This window comes from Chelonia mydas, chromosome 15, assembly GCF_015237465.2.
Source record: "Chelonia mydas isolate rCheMyd1 chromosome 15, rCheMyd1.pri.v2, whole genome shotgun sequence".
NCBI lineage: Eukaryota > Metazoa > Chordata > Testudines > Cheloniidae > Chelonia > Chelonia mydas.
Genome location: NC_057856.1, coordinates 21,802,826 through 21,822,231, shown reverse-complemented (window position 1 = coordinate 21,822,231; position 19,406 = coordinate 21,802,826). Strand labels below are relative to the sequence as shown.

Sequence of the window (19,406 nt, the reverse complement as noted above, 5' to 3'; positions counted from 1 at the left end):
TTCATCCCTTTCATTCTTGTGATGTTGTCCTTTCACTAATTCTCCACAAATCAGAGAGACTTCCAGGCTGGAAAGGACCTGAATCTCTAATGTAAAACGAGCAGGAAAAATAAATATGTACACACAACTTTCAGGCCTTTTGTTATACATCCATAAAGAAGCAGAAAGGGTAAAAGCCATGTTTTGCTTCTTTGTGGGCCATCTTTAAGGTGGGCTGAATTTGAATGCTATAAACCAGCCAGAAGAGGCCATCACCTAAGGCAGCAAAACTTTCCATAAGTGTGTAGCTGACTGTGGGGCAATACAGGTGAACATCATTATTTGCTAGTTTGCCTTAAGCAGCTGAAGCCCTGGAGCCTCCCTTGTGAAAAGCCTCAACATTCTCTCTTTGAATCAGTGGAAGCTTTTTTCCCCTCCAGCCTTTGGCTCTTTCTAAAACCTCCTGCAGAGACAGTAGGGAAAAGGAAAACTAGATTAAAATATCTATATCCTCTGAGTAGAAGCTGGATTCTTCAAATAAAATTCTCAATGGCTTTTAAAGTATAGGAATTAATTCTCACAACCAATAGTTCTAAATCAAAGTAATCCTCAGACATGTGATTAAAATACTGAAATGTCCCACTCCACAGCTGCGACATGTAAGTAGCTCTGACCCACAGGTTAGGCAAGCCAGGCAGAATCAATTTCTGTTCTTGATTTCTAAGTATCTCTCTGGTAACTATAGTGTTTGTTTTTCTATCAAGCCTTAAAATCCCAACTGCAGCGCTGGGCAAACACAGTCAGGAAAATGGGTTGTCAGGAACACAGGACGTGAGGGCACATATGGCGTTTGCAAAGTCTTTCTGTTCCCTCTGCTGGCTTTGTCCTGGACTGATGGATTCTCCAGGCTGAGAACTAATGGAACCAGAAGGGAAAGCTGGAGGAACAGAGCATGCACACAGATACACAGCTGTAGTGCGGCAGCTGTGTGCACCCCTGGAATCACTGGAAGTCTTGCCATTGACTCCAGTGGGAACAGTATACGTCTCTACATTTGGAAGTTCATTTGTTTTGCTTTTTATTATCATACTCTAAATTTCGGAATAATGTATATTCTCCCTTAGATATGTCTTTACTTTGGGTGTTTCTATTGTGCCCACTGCCAAAGTATTTATATACCACAGGATTTTATGGGGACATACACAAACTTTGGTCTTATTAAGTGGGACAAGAGTCTTTCTGCACTGGTTCAGAATGTTATGTGAGCACATTCCAGGTATGAAGAAAGGGGGGACTTTCCCCTGGCAATGGGGAACAGAGCCTTTCACGATATAGGTCTAAATCCAATCCAGCTCAGTGACTGAGAGCTGTTTTTCTTTGGTGGCTATTTGGTGGTCTACATGAAATGAGTTTGGTGTGCTCAGTGCACTTGGAAGCAGCACGCTCATTGTGAGCATCAGAAGAGAAGACAAAGACTGACCAGGCATGGAGACTGAACTCACCAATGGTTCCTCCAAATCAGGGGTCAAGGCACTTCAGTAGGGCATCATGGAGGAAGCCTGTGCTCCTGCCTCTGCTGAACATTTTCTGTGGACCAGTTACAAATTTCATTTTCTCTGGCTGTTAGGGGGACACCTTTCATGAGCTCTAAAGCTCATACACGTGGGGGGGAGAGAAGGAGAAATGCTATACAGGTACATGGAAGGTTTCAGAGACAGGATAGTGTAGTGCTAAGCCATGACAGTATGGATAAACCATGCCCCTATGATTAGGGCCCTACCATGTCACGGACCATGAAATCTGGTCTCGCCCATGAAATCTGGCTATTGTAGTGGGGTCATGGTATTGACACCCTTACTCCTGCACTGCCTTCAGAGCTGGGTGGTGGGAGAGCAATGGCTGCTGGTCAGGCACCCAGCTGTGAAGGCAGCGCCGCTGCCAGCAGCAGCCTAGAAGTAAAGGAGGCAATACCATACCGTGCCACCCTCACTTCCATGCTGCTGCTGGCTCTGAAGGTGGCGCATACTACGACCTCCCTTCAGTAGCCTTGCAAAACTCCCCCCACGACTCCCTTTGGGGCAGACCCCCAGGGTTACAATACTGTGAAATTTCAGATTTAAATATCTAAAACCGTGAAATTTAAGATTTTTTAAATCCTCTGACCATGAAATTTATCAAAATGGACCATGAATATGGTAGGGCCCTATGCATAAGTTATACCACACATATCTTTTGGGCCTGATTCTGATCACGTGTGGTGTAATCACTGTGCCATTCAAGCCACTCCTGATTTACATGGAAGAGTGTAAGATCAGAAGCTGGTTCATTGTTTTTGTTGAGAGTTCCCTTGTTTACTTGGGCTGAGACTTTCAAAGCCTAATGGGCCGTGGGTGTTCAGATCCCCAAGGTGGTTTTGAAAATCTCTCCCTTACCACCTTTTTAAGGAAAATATATGACATGATGCAGAAGTTGTGCATGGAACCTTCTGCCATGTAAACCTCTGCTCATTCCCCACTATACACTTTTCCCTCCATGTACATGCAGCTTAGATTTCATCATGCAATTTTAGGGCCTGATATGTAACAATTAGGGATGTGCAAACTCAATACAAAACTGGACAAACAATAATACTCTGTAACTTAGAGGAGCTTTCATCCAAGGATCCCACAGAACATTTGAACTACTAATTAAGCCCCATGGCATCCTGGGAGGAATGTTTTATTGCACATATTCACAGGTGGAGAGAATGAGGCATAGAAAGTCTGAGGAAAAATGTTTGCATGTGCACTGTAATTTTGCCTAATTTTCTGCTCAACATTGGCCACCCAGGTGCCTCACATTCAGATGTTCAGAGCACCCAAAACTCCATTTGAAGCCTCTGGATCCTGCAGATACTCGGCACCTCTGAAAATCAGGTCACAGGCATGTCAAAATGGGCACCCAAAACCAATGCACCCAAAATTAGAGGACACATTTGAAAAGTGACTTTGCCATGAGTAGTCAGCAATGGAACTGGAAATAGAAGCTAGAATTTATGATTCCCAGTCCTGTGTTCTAACAACTCTCAGATTAACCCCTGTTCTCTCATGGAAAGTGCCAATATCAGCAATATTACCATCAGAATTCACTCGTGGAAGCTGCTGCTGCCCTGATTCAGCACATCGCCACTGCGGCTTCTGATGGCAGGTCTCCAGTGGAACCCACAACAGGAACTAAGAACTCCTCTGTCCCACCAGAAACCCTGAGGGCAGGCAGATGAGGTATTATTACTACCACCTGCCTCCCTTGAGCAAATCTCCCCCAGTCCAGGAGGTGGGGATTAGCACAAAGAGTCTAATTTACACCTCCCTGAAGGTGAAGCTAATCCTTGTGCAGAGGGACAGCAAAAGGCCAAATTTCACCCTTCATGAGCAGTAGCAACTCAGTTACCAGGAGGAGATAACAAGACCTAGAATACAAGAGATTGGTAATCCCTATCAAAGTGGGCTGATTAATAGGAAAATTAAAAGAAGATGGTTGATTATGTAATAATTGTACTAATATCGCCTAGAAAATACTCATTCAGGGATCTTATTGTTTCCAAATAGCCACAAGGAGAAATGAAACAAACTTGGGGGCAGGGGTAGAGATAAATGTTGAACACATTTCAGTTACAGTCAGTCATGCTCAATTTTTTTTTTCTTTTTAATACAACACTCCTCTTTTCTTATCACAGATGGGAGAACATATGGCAGAAAGTCTTTACAGTGCGTCTGGAACAGCTTCCAAATTGTAATAGATTTCACATCTAAAGTCTGGAATTGGTACATCGGAGAAAGCCACCAAAGATGTTTTTAATGTTTTAACCTATTTGCCATAAACGTTGGCTGCTTTCATAGTTGAGGATGGTGGTGGAGGAGGACGTTTGTGTGTTGAGGAGTGGTAGAAGGTGGAAGGACTATATTAGCTCAGTGAATGGGCAGAAAGAGAACAAGAAACCTTGAAAATAATGTTCTGCCAAATGGAGATAAAACTACGTGCAAAACTGGAAAGCTGGAGAAGTGGAACCTTCAGTGAAGTTACAGCAGCGGAGTTGAAAAGAAAGGTAAATGGCCTCAGGATAAGGTGCAGATGTGGAGTCCTTGTTTTGGGTGATTTGAATCTAACCCAGGTTTACACAGACCATCTTATGGTGCTACGTGAAATGAGCTGGCGGGTGTTGGTCCAGTTCACTGCAGACAGCTATCCAAGGCTGCCACTGTTGCTAATGAGCAGTAACTATCCCCACAATTGGCAGAGCCTGTCTGTTTGCTGTATCTAATTTGTGAACAAAAATAGTACTGCACGCTAGCAATTTACTACAGCCAGCCGGGGGAAAATCCATGCTGCCCTTCCCTCACACAGTCCGGTGGAACAAGTGACATGCTGTGTACATGTTGTGGAGGGGCAGAAGGACTTGGGGAGGTATACCAGGGAGGAGTGTGACCCTTTGTGATTGACCGGGTGCAAATTACCTGCCTCTACATTGTGGTATTTTTCAGGAGTCAATGGAGTGAAAGATTTCCCAACAGTACTGCTATCAGTTCTGCTGCACCAGTGGGGAGCCTCACTGTATAACAAAGCTCTAGTGGCTGGTGGAATTTTTACCACTTTGTTAATTAAATTACTTGTCACCAATTGGCTCCTGGCACTTGTAACTTTTTCCTCCCTTTTTGTTAACAGCAACAACAAAAAGGAAGAATTTGTTTAGGTTGAACAAAGGAAACTTAAAGTTCTGCAAATTGATACCTTGACTATTATTTGCTTTCTCCACTATATTTAGGGGGAAATTTTCAATATTTGCTCTTTTTTTTCCCATTGGAAAACTTGAAATGAAATATTTAATTTCTGGTCAATCATAATGGAAATATTTCAGTTAGTTAAACCAAGCTGATAGGTGCCCTCTGGTGCATCATAGAAGATGTAGTCCAGACAGAAAGCCCAGCCCATACAGGAGAATGCGAGCAAGAGGTACCTAAACTTCAGCTTCCCTGAGGCAGCTGAGGAGAATACAAATTAATGATGAACTGATCTCCTCCCCACCCCCAATTCTTTAATTTCAGCTGGACAAAACAAAGTGGCTTAATTTAGGCTGACATGATACCAAATATTTTGTTTAGATTTTCCCAGTGGGAAAAACAAATATTAAGCAAAATCAAAATTCTTCTACACAAAATTTCTATTTTTAGGAAACTGCATTTCCCAAAAAAAAATTTTTTTAAATTGCTGACTAGTCCTACTGTACATCATTCAACAGATGTCTTAGTACAGATAATTTGCTGTCCATGTGATTAGTGGCTTTCCCAGTATCATCACATGGGCCAGTCAGTGCTCTGCTTTTTCCTACTGGGATGTCTTTGTAGGGGAATTTGGCCCCCGGGGTATTGCATTTCCGGTCATTGGGCTAGGCAATGCTAGTGTTATTGCATCCTTGAATATTTTTTCCCCTAGGTTAGGCCTGTGCTATCATGAGCTGCACTGCCACTCAAGCTATTATCATGCTTTTACAAACAGAGGGTTTGAAAGCTGTATCATTTTCTTTCTCTTCTCACTACATGCAACAATAAATGAGGATTACAGTTTTATTCTCATTAAAGGGTTCTGGGCGATAACAGACTGAAAAGGATCTTTGAGTAATTTAGTCACCAACCCCTGAAGAGTAAATTTATTTACTTTGACATACAGAACAGCACCTATCCAAAACTGTAGCCTATCCATTATCTCTCCAGTTACACCCTGCATAAAATGAGTAATGGGTGCACTGCATCTGTGCCCTGTTCAGTAATGTGTGCACTTAAACTTTCAGAATTGTGGCATTATATTAAACATCATTTCAGGCTCTGAGGGTCTGCATTGATTACACTGAGCTAAAAGCACCCTGAGTATAAGGAAAATACATAGCAGAGAAGAATTGAGCATTGACTCATCTTCTGCACTAGCTGTGCCCCAGTAGGGAGAGTCATCGCTGATGGAAACTGCTTGAGAGATCCACTGAATCAGTGCATCTCTGGTACGTCATGGCCTTGCCCCTGCCTCAGCAGCCCAGCCTCTTGTGGGCCATGTCAGTGGCTCCAGGCTTGTGCTGCTATGACAGATGACCACCATCACATGTGGGGCATTTCTGCTGCCAAGGGTCCACAACCCAGGTTCTATGAGCATATAGTGAACCTCGCCTTTAGTCTACAGATCCCTTGGCTCCTGGAATGTCCTTTCAACAGAAGCTGGATGGCTTGTCCTGAAATGCCCACTTCATGCTGATGTGTGGGGTATTAACTCCCTGGAAATGCCCAGTAAAGCTGTACCATGGGCACAAACCACAGTTAAACTCACAAAACACCTACTCAACTGAATTTAAATAGCTGTAAATGTGATGGGTCCAATTCTATTCTCAGAGACATAAGCAAAACACCTATTGAGGGCAGATTTTCAGCTCACGGAGCACCAAAGTGAAAGGGACATTAATGGCTAGCTTTTCCTGGGGTTACTGAATAGATACAAACACCTTCAGCAGAGTCAATAGTCCCAGGAAATGTGATGTGTGTTGGTCATTATTATGATATGCACTTAGTAATAATGCTTTCTGCTTTTTTGGCATCTTCCATCTGAGGATCTCCGAATGCTTTACAAACATGAATTAATTCTCTTTGCCACACCCTAAAAGGGAGGGAAATATTCTTTAAAGAGACAGGGAAACGGAGGAAACTGAGCAAAACTAAACCAAAAACACAGAGTGTTTGGAATAGAGATTAGATATTCAGGTACCTCACATTGTGGTTTAACAGCAAAACTATTGAGTTACTTTTCCCCCTTCGCATGTAGCTTTAGATGCCTGAAAATGGGATGCACGGACCTTGTTGGAACACCTTCCCCCACTGCCACCCCCCTTTTCTCCCCAAACAAAACTCCAGCAAAATCAACCAAGTTTCACAGAGCATTTTAATTTTGATAAAAGAAAAGAAGTACTTGTGGCACCTTAGAGACTAACCAATTTATTTGAGCATAAACTTTTGTGAGCTACAGCTCACTCCATCGGATGCATCTCACGAAAGCTTATGCTCAGATAAATTTGTTAGTCTCTAAGGTGCCACAAGTACTCCTTTTCTTTTTGCGAATACAGACTAACACGGCTGCTACTCTGAAACCTTTAATTTTGATGGAACTGTATGTTCGGATAAAGAATAAAGAACCATCAGAGTTTCTCCAACTAGCTCGAATACCCAGACAATTTCTGTAACTAGGAAATGTCAACTGAGGCAAGAATGCATATGGATGGGGAAAATGGCAACACCAAAATATGGCGAGAGGTAAAATTTTCAAAAGCACCTAAATGACTCAGGCACTAAGTCCCTTTAAAAGTCACTAGGCACTTTGGGAAAATGTACCGTGGGCATTTTGTATGCAGTGTTGCTGTAGCCACGTTGGTCCCAGACCTGAAGAAGAGCTCTGTGTAGGCTTCTCTCTCTCACCGACAGAAGTTGGTCTAATAAAAGATATTACCTCATCCTCCTTGTCTCTCTAATACTGTAGATATTCTGTCAAAGCTTAAGTATGGTAATGTTATCTAATGATTAGCCAGAGGATAAGGAATCTGGACTCCTAGACTGTATTCCTGGCTCTGCCCCGACTGGCAGTGTGATCACAGATAAGACAACTAACCTTTTTTTATAAAAACAGTCTGTAAAATGGGCTTAACTACCTGTCAGGTGTCTGGCAAGTCTAAATCAATTAATATTGACAGAGTGTTCTAAGATATTAAGTTGAAATGAGTTACAGAATATAAAGGTAGCATATTATTACTTCTAATTAACACAATACTATTAGAAATTCACCAGTCTAGTTCCTTATAATCATAATATTACATATGAATATGAGAAATGTTACAGATGAAGACAAGCAATTAAAAACATCATTTCACAGTCTGGAGCATTTCTTGGTGTTAAACCCAACAACTCCTGCAAGATTAATCTAAATTTCAAGTACTGCCAGAAACACGGCTGATTCAGACTTCTCTTTTGCATAGCCAAGAGGACACTAGCTTCCCTCTTTCAAATAAATCTTAATCTCTACTCCTCAAGACAGGCCACTTAATTTAGGACTCTGCCCCTGCATTTCTTACTCTCCACCAAAATCAAGTCAGGAGTTGGGGTAAGCAAGGAATGCAGGATGAAGCCCTTAGATTTGACTCTTTAAAGACATTCATACAGTTGGTTCCTAGGGAAGGTCTCTATCCTGCAGCCACTTACGTAACTGCTTAGCTTTACTGCCATAAGTAGCCCCCATTGATTTCAAAGCTAAGCACATGGGTAAGTGTTTGCAGAATCAGGGCCTAAGTCTGTAGCTGCAGCTCAGTTCTGATCCCTATTTTTCAATGTAAATCATTCCATGAGTCTCTCGTGATGGGATTTACTACTATGTTTATTTTAGAAAAGCAGAGAGTTGCCTTTGTGAGGAGTGAATGGAATTCCAGAAATCAAAATACATGTTACTACATTGACTTTAGCCAGTGTAGTGGAAGGCTGATGTATTTCATTATAGTGGCACTACTCAACTTATCTAAAGCCACTGCCAATTGCATAGAAGGGATTATGATGATTTGTAATTAATACTTCTGGGATTTTCAGGAATCCGCTAAAAAGACTTAAAATAAGTGACTTAGGCTTGGCTTAGCAGTTCTGTGAATAGAGCCCTGGGGAGTATTACACAGGAGACTAGGGTTTGGGAACAAACCCTCCTTTGCTTTGTCAGCAAGGTCAACAGGAATGCCCTCTGCCTTCAGGACAGGCAACATATATCAGGCTATAGCAAATCTCATTTTGGAGAGCAATTGTTCAGCATCATTGGAGAGTATAATATTCGCACTACTGTCTGACTTGAACAACACTGATGTGCTAACAGAGTGCCATTGACAGGCCCAGTTGCCAGAAGTGCTGGGCTCCCATTGACTCCTTCTGGAGTTCTGGTTGCCTGCTCCCCTTCAAATTGGGTCTTTAAATGCAACAGGGAAAAACTAATACACTTACAAATAAACACGTGTGTGACCAGATAGGTAGGCTGATCCTTTAGCGCTCCCTTAAAGAGCTATGAAGCATTCTGTCTTTATCACAACCCCACACAGCTGGCTGCCAGTAGAGGTAGTCTGGGGTTATAGCCTAGCAGTAGCTTGAGAGTAGTTTCGTAGAGTACTACCCTTAGCAGAGTGTAACTGGGAGTAGCTGAGCCTAGTCAAACAGGTCATTAGTTACAACTGAGCATAGTTAGTAAGGTGCAGGTAATCAGGTGCAGATGAACCTGGTTAATCAGTGAAGTAGGCAAGAACAGCTGAGCCTAGTTAGAAAAAACATTGGGAGTTTCCTGACTAGAAGGCAGAAGATCGAGTTCTTGAGCTTTCAGAAATACTATGGAGTGAAGACTGCTAAACTGTACGGAGATTATGTGGTTAGAGGTGCTTTTAGCTGCACTACCTCCTGCTTGAGCTCACAATTAGGCTGGAGAGAGAACACATGTGGTAATAACTTTGTAGCCCAGTGATTAGGGTGCCCACATAGGAGATGCTGGGTCCAGTCCCCCCGCTCCAAACATGCTTTCATTATTTAGCCACAGTGGAACAGCTTCAATAGGAGAGAGGGTGGTAACCCCACATCAGAATATCCCCTAACTCAGTGGTTGCAGACTCTCCTGAAAGGTGGGAGGCCCCTCTGTTCAAATCCTTTCTCCTCCTGTGGCAGAGAGAGAGAGGATTTGAATCTGGGTCTCCTGCATCCCAGTTGAGTGCTGTAACTGTTCAGCTAAATGTTACAATGGGGGCTTTTCCTCCAGCTATTTTGTGTGGAGTGAGGCAGGCTCCTAACTCATTCCCTCAAGAAGCAGGTTAAGCACTTAAGTCACCTGATTCCAGCCAGGAGACAGGCTCCTGTTCATGAATTTTTTTTTTTAAATGTGCCACTGATTAAATTTTATTTGGTTCACTAACTGAAGGAATTCACTACATTAGTAATCAGCCATTATCCTCGTTTGTCGGGGGGTGCGGGCTGCGGATAATGAAAATACAAAAGATACATAATTCATAGAAAGTGTTCTTCTGCCTTAGAAACAGTCACGGTTTCCCAGTCACACAGTGTTGTTCTACAATGTCCATCTGAGGATTTTCAGGATGCTAAATCCTTCATCAAAATTCATCTCTAATGCTGAAATGTGGAAGGTCCTCCGGTTTAAAGTTCTGATTGGGGCTGCCATCCTTATTCAGAATTCTTTGAGAAGTGTTTGTTAGGCAGATCTAGGTGCCTCCCTGTAGCCTGGAGTTAGGTGCCTATTTCCAAGAGAGGAGCAGGGCTGAGAACACACCCCTGTGATTAGCATCTCCCATTGGCTAGCATAGGTAACTCCCAGCCTAGTGTGCTGACTTTGTGGCTCACTTCCTTAAGTGCCTGTCACTCCCTATTTGTTATATAAGGAGCCTAGGCACCTCAATCAGCTTTATAGATTGCAGTGTTGTTCCTATGATTTTCTGAGCGCCTAAAAGTTAGGTATCATGATACTCAGTGTTGCAACACCTAAGTCCCTTAGTGGATCCCACCCCTACTATCTAGCTTTTGTCACTTGGAAAATTTTAACTCTGATTTTACCTGGCACAGGTCCTGTGGTTCTGTTTCCACATCACAAGAGTAATTCCATCATAGAAAAGGGGAGGAAAACAAACTTGTTTGTTGTATAATGATGTGGCTCTGGTATGTTTTGTATATATGTGTGATAATCCAGACAGTATTGGACCATGATGACCCTTAAACAAAATATTATAGTTGACAAACCATGGTATAAATTTCAAAACATTATATATTTCTATATATTTACATTAACTTTACATGATTCTTCACCACTATGTATTATTACCCACAGCAATTACATCTTTGCTTCCAGTGTAAGCTGTTAGAGTCAGCATTTGCAACCTCAGATGACTCCCAAGTGTAAGGGGAATCTGTTTTCTCTATGGTGACTGCTAGTAAAAGCTGATTCTGTGATGGCAACCACTGTTCTTGAAAGGTGGAAAAGCAAAAAAAAAAAAAAAAATCCTTAGCAGTGGGGAAGCCCAAACAAACAAAATATGTGGTGCTGTTGGAAATATTTATACTATTACTCCTTCATGCATTCTCTGTAAACATGGTACATCTAGATAGATGGATTTACAGCACATCAGTGATGGGAATCAAGCAATGTAAAATCCAGGTGAGTTATCCACAAGAGGGAAAATCATAAGATGTCCCTTGGTTAGGGCTGCCCATGTAAAACTTGCTAGTAGCTTGGTTTTGCTCTGGTAGTAGCAATACAGTCTATTCTTAATTCATGAAAATACAATATGTACCACATCACCTGTCAATACATATTCCCCCTCACCAAAGTATGCCTTTTGGAAGAGCATGGGGCAAAGGAGCTGGCTTGTTAAAGCAAAGTTCCTATTATGCAGTGGGAGTCTATAACAGACATGAGAGGATTAAATATTAAACCAGAGTGCTCTGATCACAAGAGTGCACAATATGTCACGTAAGTAGACTTGGAAGGATTAGATTATTATCAGCAAATGTTGGTAAACATCAATCCTACATGCACAAACCGACAAAAAATATTTCCATTAATGATAGTCAAAATGTACGGATAGGCAAAGTAAAATGAAGTACTGCCTGAGTTTGATTTAAAGATGTTTACTTTGTATAGTTTTACTTGTGGTGTTGACAATTTGTGTTTTAACTGCTATCAAGCGTTACCTTTTTGAAGATCAACATCTAGTGCAATTAAATTATTATTGTCTGACAGCCGCCCTCACATCATTTCCTTCAACTGTGAAAATTTAAATAAACTAAAAATGGGAAAAAATGCTTAAAACCCAATTTTGTGAACTGTGAAAATTTAAAATCAATAGAAAAAATGCTTAAAAGCAAGCTATATTATCCCTCAAGATTATAAAAATCGAATTCTGCCGAAGCCTATGCTTAAACAATGTAATATTTTGTTTTCTTAAAGTCACTGCAGCTAATGATGGAAATGAAAGTTGCTGCAGTCCTGGATAAAGTGGATTATTATCCTGCCTCAAAAATGAAATAAAATAAAGATACTATAAATAATTAACATACAAATCTGCCCTCTCTAGTTGCAGAGCTGAAAATATAGGCACTATTTGTCATTTAAGGACACAAATGACATGCGACATGCACATTAAGCAGCTAAGCCATACGATTAAGTAAATGCCATTCATAAATAATTTAAATGGCTTTGCCTGATGTGTTAGATAAACAACACTTGCACTATACCAACACTATAAGAATTTCAGAACCTTCATATTAGCAAGAGGAAAATGTATCACTACAGAAAGGGAGGGGGGATTTTAACTAGATTGGGACTCTGAAGATCTGGGAGTTCAATTCCTGGCTCTGCTGTAGACTCCCTAGGTGACCTTAGGCAAGTCACTTAAATTCTTCATGCTGCAGTTCTCTGTCTGTAATGCATTCTTTTTTTCTAGGGGTACTATGAGGATAATTTCCTGAATGTTTGCAAAGTGCTCAGATACTGTGGTGATGTGGGGCATATAAGTACCTGTATGCATTTTTAATAACAGATGGATGAAAAGGAAAGAAGGGAAAACTAAGGGAAAGTGGAGTTCAGGAGAACTGTCAGTTTCCCCAAGGAGACAATATTAAAGGCACACTGCAAACTATCCTGTCATGAAGGAAAGATAGTAAGAGGCCACCATAGCTCCATCAGGAGCTCTTTAATGACCTGAAAATCAAAAAGGAATCCTATAAAAAATGGAAACATCGATGAATTGCTAAGGAGGAGTACAAAAGAAGAGCACAACCATGTAAGGACAAAATCAGAAAGGCTAAGGCACAAAATGATTTACAACTCGCAAGGGATATAAAAGGCAATAAGAATAGGTTGTTTAAATATATTGGAGCAAGGGAAGTATAGGTCCTCTGCTTAGCTGGGAAGGAGAGCTAATAATTGAGGACACCAAGAAGGATGATATGTGTAATGACTATTTTGCTTCAGTCTTCACTGAAAAGGTTAATGGCTGACCAGATACTGAAAACAATTAATATTCACAACAAGGGGGAAGGAACCCAAGCCAAAATAGGGAAAACAGGTTAAAGAATAGTTAGGTAAGTTAGATATATTCAAGTTAGCAAGGCCTGATTAAATTCATCCTAGCTTACTTAAGGAAGTAGCTGAAGCAATCTCAGAACCGTTAGCAACACATGAGAATGGGTGAGGTCCCAGAGGACTGGAGAAGGGCAAACATGGTACATTTCTTTAAAAAGGGGAATAAAGATGACCCAGGGAATTATAGACCAGTCAGCCTATCTTTGATTTCTGGAAAGACACTGGAACAAATTATTAAAACAATCAATTTGTAAGCACCTACAGGATAATAGAGTTATAAGGAATGGCCAGCATGGATTTGTCATAAACAAATCATGCCAAACCAACCTATTTTCATTCTTTGACAGGGTTACTGGTCTAGTGGCAAGAGGAGAAGCCATCTCTTGATTTTAGTAAGGTTTTTGCCACAATCCCACATGACATTCTCATAAACAAACTAGAGAAATGTGTCTAGATGAAATTACTATAAATTGGGTACACAACTGGTTGAAAGACCATACTCAAAGAGTAGTTATCAATGGTTCATTGTCAAATTGGGAGGGTGTATCTAGTGGGGCGCAGCAGAAAGGTCTGTCCTTAATCTGGCACTATTCAGCAGTTTGTTTAATGCCTTGGATAATGGAGTGGAGAGTATGCTTATAAAATCTGCAGACAACTCCAGGCTGGGAGGGGTTGCAAGAACTTTGAAGGACACAATTAGAACTGAAAATAACCTTGACAAATTGGAGAACTGATCTGAAATCAACAAAATGAAATTCCATGAAGACAACAGCAAAGCACTATATTTGGAAAGGAAAAATGAAATGCACAACTGCAAAATGTAAAATAATTGGCTAGGTGGTAGTACTTCTGAAAAGAATCCCAATGGATCACAAATGGAGTATAAGTCAATAATATAATGCAATTGAGGAAAGGGCTAATATCATTCTAGGGTTTATTAACAGGAGGGATGTATGTAAGACATGGGTGTGATTGTCCTGGTCTGTTCAGCACTGGTGAGGCCCCAGTTGGAGTAGTGTGTCCAATTCTGGGCACCACACTTTAGGAAAGATGGAGACAAATTGGAGAGAGGCCAGAGGAGAGCAACAAAAAATGATAAAAGATTTAGAAAGCCCAGACTTTCTAAAAGGAAAAGTTGAAAAACAGGGCATGTTTAGTCTTGAGAAAAGAAGACTGAGGGGGGAACCTGACAACACTCTTCAAATACAGTAAGGGCGGTTATAAAGCAGATGGAGATCAATTGTTCTCCATGTCCACTAATGGTAATAGGGTTAATCTGAAGCAAGGGAGATTTAGGTTAGAGATTAGGAAAAACTTTCTAACTATGAGGGTAGTTAAGATCTGAAAGAGGCTTCCAAGGGAAGTTGTGGAATCCTCATCCTTGGAAGTTTATAAGAACAAGTTAGACCATTCCTGATAGGTGTTGTCTTTCTATACTTGGACTTGCTTCAGTGCAGGGGGCTGGATTTGAGGACTTCCTGAGTCCCTTCTAGCCCTACATTTCTATGATTCTATTAAAATTTTGTTTTTCATAGTTTCTAATTTCTTATGAAGATCATTTTAGGTTACTTTAAAGGTGCAGGTGGGTTGGAATGTGCAGAGAACTTGCACAATTGGGCCACATATATATACATAGGATTTTGAAGTTAAACACAAGGCTATGATGAAGGAGTCCTTAGCTTATTTAGCTCACTTTTAATGGTGTAGTGAGTTATTTCTTTCCCTTCACCCTGGGAAGGCTCCTGTAAAAAGAATGGTTTCAGAGTAGCAGCCATATGAAATGAGCTGTAGCTCACGAAAGTTTATGCTCAAATAAATTTGTTAGTCTCTAAGGTGCCACAAGTACTCCTTTTCTTTTTGTAAAAAGAATGCAATTCTGAAGACAAAATTGGACCTCATTTTTCAATTCAGTTTTTCATTTGTGTTTGAAAAGTGGTTCAAACTTTTATTGCACGGATGGATTCAAACTATGATTTTAAACAAAGTTACTGGGGGCCTATCTTGTAGTCCTTGCACAGGCAAACCTCCCTCTGGGAGGTTATTGAAATAAAGACTGTAGAGTCAGGTTGCAAGTTTGAACCTGTAGCACCCTTAAACTAATTATTTCATTGATTGAGGTTAGCAGTACAGTAATATGGCTTTGACAATGTGTGCAGGTCATGATTCTTCTAGCAGGGCTTTGAAAAGCCTCTTGATCAATTTTCAGCCCATGTGTGGTGGTTTTTTGGTCCAGAAATTAAATGGAGGAGAAGGGAAGAGGACAAGCATCTCAGAGACTCATAAGGATCTCTTTCTACTGCTGCTGGGAGCAGAGGTCTTGCAATCAGGGCAGGAGGGGCTTATGGTGGTATCCTTCTGTGTCATGACTTCCCAGTGCATGTTCTACTATCCCACACACAATGGCAGAAGAGAAGGGAGATGAAAAAACAAGGAAGGAGGAGTCCTTGCCCCTCATTTCCCCATATTTGGGGCCAGTTCTGATTCTTTTTTAAAAAGTATATTTTAGTGGGTTTTTTTCTTCAGTACTCACAGACAGATGAGTAAAGGCACAGGAGTAAGTTGAACTGCATATAGTCATCCTGGTAGGAGCTGCAGAATGGTAAAGAGAACAACAAGACCAAAGGCCTAGTAACCACAGAACTCTTTCAACATACATGTATTGAAACCCCTACCCTAGGGTCAGTCCCTGCATGATTATCCTGCACAGCCAGGCCCTTTCAGTTTCCAGAGCTCTCTTGTCTAGAGCCAGTTCAGTTTATAAGTTGAGGCAACTCCTCTATAGCAACCTCCAGGGAGGAATACAGGCTGCAGGAGGGAAGATTCTTGAAGAGGCTCCAGGAAGTCAGTCTGTGTGCACATGGCTAGAACATAACTGCAATTGCAGCACCTCTGTAAATAGTTCTCTTTATAAAGAGCCAGTTTAGAAACATGGAGTCCTGTCATATATTGCCTAACATGTGGTACATGAAACACTATCCATCTTCCCTCACCCTCTCATCCGGAGTGCTTAAGAGTTGGATAATGGTCCACTGTATCAGCACTTTGCCAACAAAGAGCTAAATGTAACAACATAGCCCAGAGACTTCATTTGTCCTTTCATAATTCTTGAACAGATCATTCAAATGGGAGGGGAAAGTAATGGTATGTTCCTCTCCCATCAAAAAAGGGGTATTGCTCTCAGATAAAATGCCAAACTACATCCTCCCGCACCCCCCACGCACAATGTAGAGGTATATTCTGTGGGTGAAATTCACAAAGGGACTTAGGCATTGCAAAACCACGCATCACAGCACTAGAAAAAAAAATCACAGGAACAACACCGTGATCCACAAAGCTTAAGTTAGGCACCTATACAACGAATGGGGAGATATAAGCACCTACGAATGTGATCTGCAAAGCCAGCATGCTGTCACGGAGTGAGATGCAGTCAGTCAGACCTAATGATCAGAGCAATAGCCAGGGGTCAGAGTCAAAGTCAGGAACCAACAAGGATCAAGGCTGGAGGCCATAGCCAGGAGTACGGCCTAGAAGCAGAAATCTCAGACAGAACCTACCCATTGTAGCAGACAGCCAAAGATTCACCTAATTGTTCAGACAATGTCCCTGCCTTCTTCTGCCTTAAACAGTGAGTCTGAGCCAATCAGAGATGCTGGATGTCTCCTCCAGTCAGGAGATTTGTGGTCAGTGCCTCTGATGAGCTAGAGTCACCAGCCTATACTCCCTGGTGATACCAGTGAACTGCCAGGTGGTGGCTGCAGTCTGAGGACTGGGGACCCACAGACGTGTGTTTGATCCCTCACACGCACTAGGCAGTGCACTGCCTAACCTAGCCAATGGGAGATGAACAGAGAGGTGTGTGCTAAGTATCTCACAGACAGGCACCTAAGTCCAGGACGCTCTGCTAGTGATCCATAAACGGGGATAAGATAGGCGTTTGGCCACCTAAGTCTCACACCGGGCCCAAAACAAAAGTGCCAGGAGGGAGGAGAACTTCCCTTAAAACCTTCAGCCTGGTAGATCGTGGATACCATAAGACTGCAGTATGCATACCCAGAGACAAAAACATAGGCACAAAGAGAGTATAGGTGCCTTTGATGGTAGGTGGCAGCTGAGTGGGAGTTTTGTGGATCACGGTGGTGCCTGAAAACAGGATTTAGATGCCTTAAAATAGGACTTAGCCACCTAAGTACCTTTGTGGATCCCATCCTATCCCTCTTAAAAAAAAAATGGTGGCACAGGGATGTGCTTCTCTCCCACAGTGAGGGTGTGCTCCACATTCCCTCCCTCTTTAAAAAGGCCATCGGTTACAAGTATAACTGCCCTGCCCCCACAACAGAGCTGCACGATCTAGACTGCTTGGTTTCAAATGACATTTCAAAAAAAACCACCCAAGAGAGAGTTCAACACATTTTTTAAAAAATTAATGGTTCTTCAAAGTCAGGAGTAAACAATGTTGAGTTTCAGACATGAGACTTTTCAACCAAACTGCAGATGGGGTGGGGGGGGCGCAGCAGGGTTTTGGGGGTTGGTAAGCTATGGCTACATGTTAATAAACAGTTGGGACTGGCTTGACACATGCTGCTCCTCCTCTTTATATGCTGCTAATGGAACCACTCCCTTCGCACTTGTTACTTCAATAAGAGTCCTGGCTTATTACAGCTCCTGTTTCTTCATTAACTCCGTTCAACTAACCCCTTGAGAGCTGTAAAACCAAAGATTATTGTCTTTTCGCTAATTGAATCAAAGTGAAACTAGAGTGCGTTCTGCATACAGAAACCCCAGAAAGGGCTTTGGTACTTCCAAAGCAAAGCAAATTAGAGCACTCAGAAGTTTAGTTGCATGTGACGGCTTAGACTACAGATCTGATTATCAACTCAATGGTTGGTGATTTAGGCAACTGTGAGTGAGTGAGTGCCTCCAATTAACATTATGGGGAAAGGCACATGTAATACAAATGAATATCCTCCCAACGGCCTTTTGTTTCTTGTATGGAATCCTGACTGGCATCCCAGTGCATCACCTCTCCAAGAGGAATCCTCCTTCAAGGGAAGCAAAGAATAGCCTTACCAAACAATATCCCTTCCCACTGAGAGTAGAGGCTGTTTACTTTCTTGATTTCAGATAGCACTGCAGACCTGCTCTTAAATAAACCCCTGAATACTCTGCAGCTGAAACACCAGGGACACCTGTATAGCTTAGCCTACAAAAGGAATGCATCAAAGTGGTAATAATAAGAGTAACCTCCTTGTAGTCAGTTTTTTCAATAAAATATGCCACCATATGATTATAATCAAACATATCTGGGGGATTTGGATGTTGCATGTCATATGCATGTTCAGGGACAGATTTTTTCCCTGACAAAATACAGCCCATTTGCTCCCTTTTAAGTTAGTGGAGTTGCATGGATCTAAACAAAGAGAGAATTTGACCTGTAGCACATACTTTTGTAGAGATGTGATCTCATTGGATAAGCTAACTCTAGACTAGAGGGTGAAAAATCCTACAGCCCAGCAGGACTGGAAAGGAAATAATGTGTATAAGGCAGCTATTTATAGATGGAGTGTGTTTTCCCTGCAAGCAGATTGGTGCTGTTTTTAATTTACAGAAGCAATAATATTTGACTTAAGTAGCAATAAGGACAGTGCTGGGACAGTAGTCTATATGCTGGAAAGAACTCTTGGCCTACATTCCTTAGGCCTCTGCTGAAAACAAAGGATTCCCTTTCAATCATTTATGCTGATTTGTTAATTGACCATATACTCAGAAGAGAAACTGAGAGGAAGGAGGGGTGCAATCATGGAAGGCTGCAGTTAATCCAGGTAGCAGGTGCTTTTTTTTCCCCCCAGAGACTAGTCAACACTAGTCAGGTCTGTGAAGATGGGATCAGAGGTAATGACTCTTGTTGAATAACTTTTGGTTCTGTGTTGGAGGGGAAGGGGGTGAACTAGAATCTGGTTTAGTAAGATTTTAAGTAGCAATTTTACCCAGATGATTAGAGGATCCTGTGTATTGCAAGACTTTGATAGAAGCTGGTTTAAATGCTATTGGGTGGTATAAGGGACAGAGTGCATTGGTGGATTTAGAACATATCTTGTATTGTATGAAAGACGGGTTCTTGGTCCTTGTTTCTGGTCTTACATGATTAATATCTTAATAGGTTACATGCCCCATCCTCTGGGTAATCCCATACCATGATTTGGTTTTGGTGTCAACTTTCACACTTTGTCCCTCTCCCAGTAAAGAACTAGGGATATTTTAAA

General features: G+C 41.6%; 1 long non-coding RNA gene across 1 annotated transcript; it reads left to right on the top strand.

Annotated features, from left to right (window-relative positions):
- The first annotated feature begins 3,390 nt into the window (after positions 1-3,390).
- Positions 3,391-4,593, top strand: LOC122463094. The gene is made up of 3 exons (XR_006286088.1): positions 3,391-3,503; positions 3,695-4,063; positions 4,500-4,593. It is a non-coding gene; the product is annotated as an uncharacterized LOC122463094 (long non-coding RNA).
- Positions 4,594-19,406: the final 14,813 nt, after the last annotated feature.